This window comes from Mirounga angustirostris, unplaced genomic scaffold (genome assembly GCF_029215605.1).
Source record: "Mirounga angustirostris isolate CCGP_5_RB_7025 unplaced genomic scaffold, mMirAng1.0.hap1 SCAF_8, whole genome shotgun sequence".
Classification (NCBI taxonomy): domain Eukaryota; kingdom Metazoa; phylum Chordata; class Mammalia; order Carnivora; family Phocidae; genus Mirounga; species Mirounga angustirostris.
The window spans coordinates 75,184,428-75,193,657 of NW_026991716.1; the positions used below are offsets into that span (position 1 = coordinate 75,184,428).

The 9,230-nt window shown below is 37.6% G+C and overlaps 1 pseudogene; it reads right to left on the reverse strand.

The window, feature by feature from the left end:
- Window positions 1–595: 595 nt before the first annotated feature.
- On the reverse strand, window positions 596–1,310 carry LOC123836463 (small ribosomal subunit protein eS4, X isoform-like; annotated as a pseudogene).
- Between the last annotated feature and the right edge of the window lie 7,920 nt (window positions 1,311–9,230).

The window sequence follows — 9,230 nt, forward strand, 5'->3', positions numbered from 1 at the left end:
GAGTCCTCAGGAGGTACCTGATGTGTGCCTCGTGAACAAGATCAGTTGGCACTCCATTTACACATTTCAGACTCCTGCCCTGCTCTGATGAGTCTCTGGAGGCACATCCATTTCTTCTAGCCCCTCGGTCTCTTTCTGGACGCTGCTCCGATGTGCTGGAGCTCTCAAGGTGCCCAGGTAGGGAAGGGTCCGTGCCAGGGATTTCCCCACTTTCAGGACACATTCAATTAGTGGGATTCGAAGACCGAACTGTCTTTGGGCTGAGTGCCCCTACATAGTTCTTAGTGAATTAGTTCCTGTGGTTTCTGCGTATACAGTTGACCCTTAAACAATGTGGAGGTTAGGGGCACTGGTCCCCTCTCCTCCCCTCCTGTGCAGTTGAAAATCTGTGTTTAACTTCTGGCTCCCCCAAAACTTAGCTACTCATTGCCTGCTATTGACTGAAAGCTTTACTGATAGCATAGTCAGTTAACACATGGTTTGTATGTTGTATGTATTATATACTGTGTTTCTACAACAGAGTAAGCTAGAGAAAAGAAACGTTATTAAGAAAACCATAAGGGAGAGAAAATACACTTACAGTACTATACTGTATTTATTGACAAACTTCCACCGGGCAGATACCCTTTCCATGGGGAAGAGAAATCCATGGTTGGTTGCCTTTGCCAATAACAAAAATGTTGGAGAGCTGGATGGCGAAGCTGTTGCCATTGACATCTTTCACATGAACTATATCAAAAGAACCAAGGTATCCCTTTCCTTTGGTGATCACACCAATACTTTCCAGGTTAGCACCCTCAGTCACCATACACAGATTACCAATATCAAATGTGATGAAATCAGTAATCTTCCCAGTCTCCAAATCAATCTGAAAGTGTCATTCACCTTGAGGAAGGGATCAGGATAGTGGATGGTGCAGGCATCATGGGTCATCAGATGGGGGATTCCTTTTGTCCCCACAAAGATCATTCTTACTTTGCTCAACTTATACTAGGCCTCCTCAGGTGTAATCTGATGAACAGCCAAGTGACCTTTGGTGTCATAGATCAGATGGAAATTCTCCCCAGTCTTGTTAATGCTGATGACATCCATAAAACCAACAGGGTAGGTTATATCAGTTCACACCATTCCATCAATCTTAATAAAACACTGCATACAGATCATCTTTACCTCATCTCCTGTTAGGACATACTTAAGTCTGTTCCTTAGGAAAATGATGAGAGGGAGACATTCTCTCAGCTTATGGGGACCAGTGTCCAATGCTTTGGAGCTGATACATGCTTCAGATGCTTCTTGTGACCATGAGACATGGCTATGCTAGGCACGAAAAAAGACTGTTGGGCATCTTTTCATGTGTTTGTTGGCCACTGTATGTCTTCTTTGGAAAAATGTCTGTTCAGATCCTCTGCTATTTGCTAACATAATGTTATATGTCAGTTATATCTGTCTAAAAATTTTAAAATTAGATTGTTTGTTATTTTGCTCTTGAGTTGTAGGAGTTCTTTATATATTTTGAGTATTAATCTCTTATTGTATATACGATTTGCAAGTGTTTTGTCCCGTTTGGTATGTTGGCTTTTCATTTTGTTGATGGTTTCCTTTGCTGTGCAGAAGCTTTTTAGTTTGATGTAGTCTCATTTGTTCATTTTTGCTTTTATTGCCTTTGCTTTTGGAGTCAGATCCAAAAAACCATTGCCAAGACCATTGACCATGTTTTCTTTTAGGAAGTTTTTTGTTTCAGGTCTGGCTTTAAAGTTTTCAGTTCACTTTGAGTTAATAGTTGTGTGTGGTCTAAGATAGTATTTTAATTCCATTCTTTTGCATGTGGCTGTCAGTTTTCCCAACACCATTTATTGAAGACTGTCTTTTCCCCATTGTATATTCTTTCCTCCTTTGTCATAAATTAATTGGCCATACATGTTTATTCCTGGGCTCTCTGTTCTATTCCATTAATCTATATGCCTATCGTCATACCAGTACCATACTGTTTTAATTGCTAAAGCTTTGTAGTATAGTTTGAAATCAGGGAGTGTGGAATTGTTGAATCACTATATTGTACACCTGAAACTAATATAGTGCCATATGTTAACTAACTGGAATTAAAATAAAAAGTTAAAAAGCCAAAAAAAAAAAAATCAGGGAGCATCATGCCTCCAGCTCTCCATTTCTTTCTCAATGTTGCTTTGGCTGTTCAGGATCTTTTGTGGTTCCACAGAAGTTTCAGGATTGTTTGTTATACTTCTGTGAAAAATGTCATTGGAATTTTGTTAGAGATTGCATTGAATTTGTCAATTGTTTTGGGTAATATGAACATTTTAACAATTTTAATTCTTCTAATCCATGAGCATAGAATATCTTTCCATTTCTTTGTGTCTTCTTTAGTTTCTTTGATCAGTGTCTTATAATTTTCAGTGTATAGGTCTTTTACCTCTTTAGTTAAATTTGTTCCTAGATATTTTACATTTTTGATGCAATTGTAAATGTGATTGTTTTCCTAATTTCTCTTCATGATAGTTCATTGTTAGTGTATAAGAAATGCAACAAATTTCTGTATATTGAGATTGTATCCCGTAACTTTACTGAATTTTTAAATTCTAACTGTTTCTGGGTGGAGCCTTTAGGATTTTCTAGATATAAAATCATGTCATCTGCAAATAGTGACAGTTTTACTTCTTACTTTCTAATTTGGATGCCTTTTATTTCTTTTTCTTTACTGAATTGCTCTGGCTAGGACTTCTAATACTATGTTGAATAAAAATGGCAAAAGTGGGCATCCTTGTCTTGTTCCTGATCTTAGAAGAAAAGTTTTCAATTTTTTTATGTTGAATATGAGTGGTGGCTTATCATAAATGACTTTTATTATGTTAAAGTACTTTCTCCCGATATCCACTTTGTTGAGAATTTTTATCATAAATTGATGTTGAATTTTGTCACGTGCTTTTTCTGCATCTGTTGAGATGATCACTTGATTTTCATCATTCATTTTGTAATGTGATGTGTATGTCACACAATTTTAATAGTTTTGGACATCTCTTAATTTTTTGTCAGAAAATGAGGGCTTATTCTCTTTTTTTTTCAAGTTTTTTTTCTTTTTCAAATTTTTATTTCAATTCTAATTGGTTAACATATAGTGTAATATTGGTTTCAGGAAAATTTAGTGATTCATCACTTACATATAAAACCTAGTTTCCAACGTGACAAGTGCCCTTCTTAATACCCATCACCCATTTAGTCCATCTCCCACTCACCTTTCTCCATCAACCCTCAATTAAGAGTATTTTATGGTTTGTTTCCCCCTCTCTTTCTTCCCCCTTTCCATATGTTCATCTGTTTTGTTACTTCAATTCCACATGAGTGAAATCAAATGGTATTTTTCTTTCTCTGACTTACTTCACTTAGCATAATACACTCCAGCTCCATCCATGTTGTTGCAAATGGCAAGATTTCATTCTTTTTGATGGTTGAGTAATATTCCATTGTATATATCTTCTTTGGCCATTCATTAGTTGATGGACATTTGGGCTCTTTCCATAGTTTGGCTATTGTTGGTAATGCTGCTATAAACATTGGGGTGCATGTACCCCTTCAAATCTGTATTTTTGTATCCTTTGGGTAAATACCTAGTAGTGCAATTGCTAGATCATAGGGTAGTTCTGTTTTTAACATTTTGAGAAATCTCCATACTGTTTTCCAGAGTGGCTACACCAGTTTGCATTCCCACCAACAATGTAGGAGGGTTTCCCTTTCAATGAGAGCTTATTCTTACACAAATATCCCCAGATCCTGTTCCCCACCCCACCCCCAAATAGTAGCATCACAAATTTTGCTTAAATCAATCATCAGTGCTTAAAGTATGATGATGGTGGAAATAATGTTCATTGCCAAGCCCAGTAATATACTATAATCATGCCTCCTATCTTGTACAGTCCTTTTGGAATTAATACTTGTCTCTTCACATTTGTTACATTTCTCTGGACCTATTGTAATTTTCCCCCAAATGCTCTAATATCTCTGTCACACATACCTATCAGTATTTTCCATATGCTCGAAAAATCAGTTCCATCTTTTCCTCTTAAAACTGGAGCTTTTCATCCCTCTACTCCAATCCAGATGTGTTGCTTTATTTTTGAATCCCATTTGCAGCTTCTTTCAGATGAATTCCTATTTTGTTTTTTTGTTTTTTTTTTCTCCGTTGGCTTCCTTTTTTGGGTTGCTAGAATGTGCATTCCAGCAGCCTCCAAAGAAATAGTACGAAGAAAGTAAAATTTTTGAGATCTGAATGTCTGAAAATGTCTTTATTTTACGCTCAAACTTCACTGATAGTTTGGGTATGGAATTTTATTTCTTTCAAAATTATGAAGTCATTGCTGCATTTTCTTCTACCTTATATAATTACTATTGAGAAATCTGCCATTCTGATTTGTAATTTTTTTGTGTGTGAACTGTTTTTCTCTCTGGAAGCTTAAAACAATGTTCTTTTTCTTGATGAGCTTTTTAAATTTCACAGCAGTGTGCCTTGGTGTTGGTCTTTTTTCATTCATTGTGATTGACCATTTTAATCTAAAGATTAAGTTAAAAATTTAATCTTTAGTCCTGGAGAATTTTGTTATGAGAAAAGGATGTCTTTCATAATTTCTTCCTCACTGTTATCTCTTTCTAGAGCCCCTATTGGTTAGGTACAGGGCTCTCAAATTTATCTTCTGATTTTCTTACCTTTTCTCTCCATTTGTCTGTCTCTTTATCCATTATTCTTTTTTTCTTCTTATTTCCTCATCTTATTTCCCAAGTTTTTCATTCTTGCTGTTACATTTTTAATTTCTAGAAACTCTTTATATTTTTCTAATTCCCCACCCCCAACCTAAACACACACTTTTACATTTTTTTTGTGGCAGACTGATCTTGTTTCAGGGATTAAATATCTTTGCTCATTTTTCTGAGAATCATGTTCATAATTTCTGTGTGTATTGTCAGTGTTTCCCCTATTCTCTCTGCCTGTTTTGGTCCCTCTCATATTGGAGGCCTTCCTCTAATGTCTGGTTATCCTAGGCTGTCCATTCATATTTAGAGTGAGACACTTAAAAGGAGATTGGAAGCTCTGTGTGTGTGTTGGCTTGTGTGTGGTAAGGGGAAGGGGTTGTGCAGGGAAAATCAGCTTTGACACTGGAGACCTAACACCAGGTTTTCCCTCCACCAATATCTGAAATTTTTAAAATTTGCTTTTGTTGTTTTCTGTTTGTTTGTTTTGGTTTTTTGTTTGTTTGTTTGTTTTTTAGCTATTTAGTTTCTCCAGAGAAAAATTCTTTCATTTCCTGCCTGGAGAGTTAAACCTGGCTCCTGGTTTTTGGGAGCAGAGCTGGGAAAAGAAACTAAGGAGTCCCACCCTTCTCAGTGCAGAATTGTCACTTTATTACTTCATTTCTCTTCATGTCTATCCTCAACCCCAACACATAATATGATGATCACTGAGACTTGGGTTCAATGTCCTTAGAAAAGAATTCTTGGGACTCTGCATGGAGCATAGGTAGTAATATGGAGGAGGATATAGTTGACTGGTTATGTTGGGTGGGAGAATGATATGGGATTCAACTCGGGTTGTGTGTAGATTTGGCTCTATGTCTTGTTTTCTGCCCTGACACACCCTCCTGCCTCCTCCGGTAAGTTGTGCCCCATGTCCCAGACTTCCATTGTTGTGAGTCTGCAAAGATCTCATTTCTTTTCAGGATTTTCCTCTGTAGCAGCTTAGCTGTCCCTTCCTCCTCCTTGTGAATCAAAAAGCCACACTTTCATCCTTTGCTGTTTTCCAACTATTAGTTGAAATCTCTTCTCTGCTGGTAGCTCTTCAGCTGGTCATTTGCTCTTGTGGGCTAAAATCTTTTAAATTCCTTTCTTGCCATTTGATGGAATGTAGGACACAGTCCTATGTATGCACCAATCTGTCATATTTAATCTGCTCTATTGCATTTTGAAGACCTCTTCTGACTCATGTTCTGTTAAGAATCCTAGTTCCTTGGGAGGTTTTTGATCATTGCTTCAATCTCGTTACTGGTTATTGGCCTGTTCAGCTTGTCAATTTCTTCCTGTTTCAGTCTTAGGAGTTTATAGGTTTCCAGGAAGGCATCCATTTCATCCAGGTTGCTCAGCTTATTGGCATATAGTTGTTGATAATAACTTCTAATAATTGTTTTCTATTTCCTTGGTGTTAGCCGTGGTCTCTCCCCTTTCATTCATAATTTTATTAATTTGGGTCCTTTCTCTTTTCTTTTGGATAAGTCTGGCCAGTGGTTTATCGATCTTATTAATTCTTCTGAAGAACCAGCTTCTAGTTTCATTGATCTGATCTACAGTGTTTATGGTTTCTAATTCATTGATCTCTGCTCTAATCTTAATTATTTCTCCTCTAATGCAAGGCTTAGGCATCATTTGTTGCTTTTTCTCTAGTTCTTTAAGGCGCAGAGTTAGTTGGTGAATTCGGGATTTTTCTATTTTTTTGAGTGAGGCTTGGATGGCTATGTATTTTCCCCTTAGGACTGCCTTTGCAGTATCCCATAGGTTTTGGACTGATGTGTTTTTGTTCTCATTGGTTTCCATGAATTGTTTAAGTTCTTCTTTGATTTCCTGGTTGACTCAAACATTCTTGAGCAGAGTGGTCTTTAGCTTCCAAGACCAATGGAACAGAATAGAGAGCCCAGATGTGGACCCTCAACTCTACGGTCAAATAATCTTTGACAAAGCAGGAAAAAATATTCAATGGAAAAAAGACAGTCTCTTCAATAAATGGTGCCGGGAAAATTGGACAGCCACATGCAAAAGAATGAAACTCGACCATTCTCTAACACCATACACAAAGATAAACTCAAAATGGATGAAAGACCTCAATGTGAGACAGGAATCCATCCAAATCCTAGAGGAGAACATAAGCAGTAACCTCTTTGACATCGGCCACAGCAACTTCTTTCAAGATACATCTCCAAAGGCTAGTGAAACAAAAGCAAAAATGAACTTTTGGGACCTCATCAAGATAAAAACTTCTGCACAGCAAAGGAAACAGTCAACAAAACAAAGAGGCAGCTCACAGAATGGGAAAAGATAATTGCAAATGACACTACAGATAAAGGGCTGGTATCCAAGATCTATAAAGAACTTCTCAAACTCAACACCCAAAAAACAAATAATCAAGTCAGAAAATGGGAAGAAGACATGAACAGACACTTCTCCAAAGAAGACATACAAATGGCTAACAGACACATGAAAAAAATGTTCATCATCATTAGCCATCAGGGAAATTCAAATCAAAACCACAATGAGATACCACCTTACACCAGTTAGAATGGCAAAAATTGACAAGGCAAGAAACAACAAATGTTGGAGAGGTTGTGGAGAAAGGAGAACCCTCTTATACTGTTGGTGGGAAAGCAAGTTGGTACAGCCACTTTGAAAAATAGTGTGGAGATTCCTCAAAAAGTTAAAAATAGAGCTACCCTATGACCCAGCAATTGCACTCCTGGGTATTTACCCCAAAGACACAGATGTAGTGAAAAGAAGGGCCACATGCACCTCAATGTTCATAGCAGCAATGTCCACAGTAGCCAAACTGTGGAAAGAGCCGAGATGCCCTTCAACAGATGAATGGATAAAGAAGATGTGGTTTGTATATACAATGGAATATTACTAAGCCATCAGAAAGGATGAATACCCAACTTTTACATCAACATGGATGGGACTGGAGGAGATTATGCTAAGTGCAATAAGTCAAGCAGAGAAAGTCAATTATCATATGGTTTCACTTATTTGTGGAACATAAGGAATAGCATGGAGGACATTAGGAGAAGGAAGGGAAAAATGAAGCGGGGGAAATCTGAAGGAGAGATGAACCATGAGAGACTATGGACTCTGAGAAACAAACTGAGGGTTTTAGAGGGGAGTGGGATGCAGGGATGGGTTATCCCGGTGATGGGTATTAAGGAGGGCACGTACTGCATGGAGCACTGGGGGTTGTACAAAAACAATGAATCGTGGATCACTGCATCGAAAACTGGTGATGTATTGTATGGTGACTAACATAACATAATAAAATAAAATTAAAAAAAAAAAGAATCCTAGTTCCTGTTCACTTCTAAACTAACCGTGTAACCTTCAGTAAAGCACTCAAACTCTCTGGGCTTTAGTTTCTTACCTGAAAAGACAGCAGTAAAAAACCTGTCAACAGCAAAGCAAGTATCTGTTTTGTCAACTTTGTGTTACTATGGGCTGAAACAAGATTTGTTATATGAGAGTGTTGTGGAAAAAGCAAAAGTGGATGAAAATTAAAAACATCATACGTAAAACTAAGAAACAGAGGGAACCTCTTTTTACCAATTGCAAAGAGCTCCTTCCTCTCAGATATCTGGGCTTCCCCTGTACTGATATGGATAGGGGTGTTCTGCTGATAACCCCCAGGCAGGAAACTTGTTTTGATCCAAATTCCTTTTCTCTCACTTCCATCATAGATCAGCTTAGCATGATTTCTGCTTTTATCCTCTCCATAATCTTTGAATATTTCTGTTTCTAGTGTTTAATTGCAAATTTATGTTCTAACATTGTAAATCCATGTCTTCCTACATTGTCTGTTGGGTTATATTACTTGTATAAATCAAGGAAAACAGCAGAGAGAAATAAAAATGAAAGGTTAAACACAGTCATAATTTTGTAACATTAATTGCAACTTTCTGGAATCCATGGCATTATGAGGCTATACCTTCACAATGGATTATTGTGAAGATGAAATGGATAATGTGAGGAAATGCTTTTTTAAAAAAGTTTTTATTTATTTATTTGTCAGAGAGAGATTGAGAGAGAGAAAGAGAGAGAGAGCACACAAGCAGGGGGAGTGGCAGGCAGAAGGAGAAGCAGGCTCCCTGCTGAGCAAGAAGCCCAATGCCGGACTCAATCCCAGGACCCTGAGATCAGGACCTGAGCTGAAGGCAGATGCTTAACCGACTGAGCCACCCAGGTGTCCCAAGGAAATGCTTTGTAAACCATAAAGGTCTTTAATAAATAAAAGTTGCTTCATCATTGTCCCTCCCTCTGGGCCTCAGTTTGTTCATCTGTGAGATGAGTTGTTGAGTTGTAGTTCTGCTATGGGGGGGTTAAGCTCAGTATAGCACATCCTTCCCACTGATTGCAACTAAAAACTCAGGATAAAATTTAAAAATTAGCTACCTGAGGATTCTGAAAGCCTTATGTATAGTTTA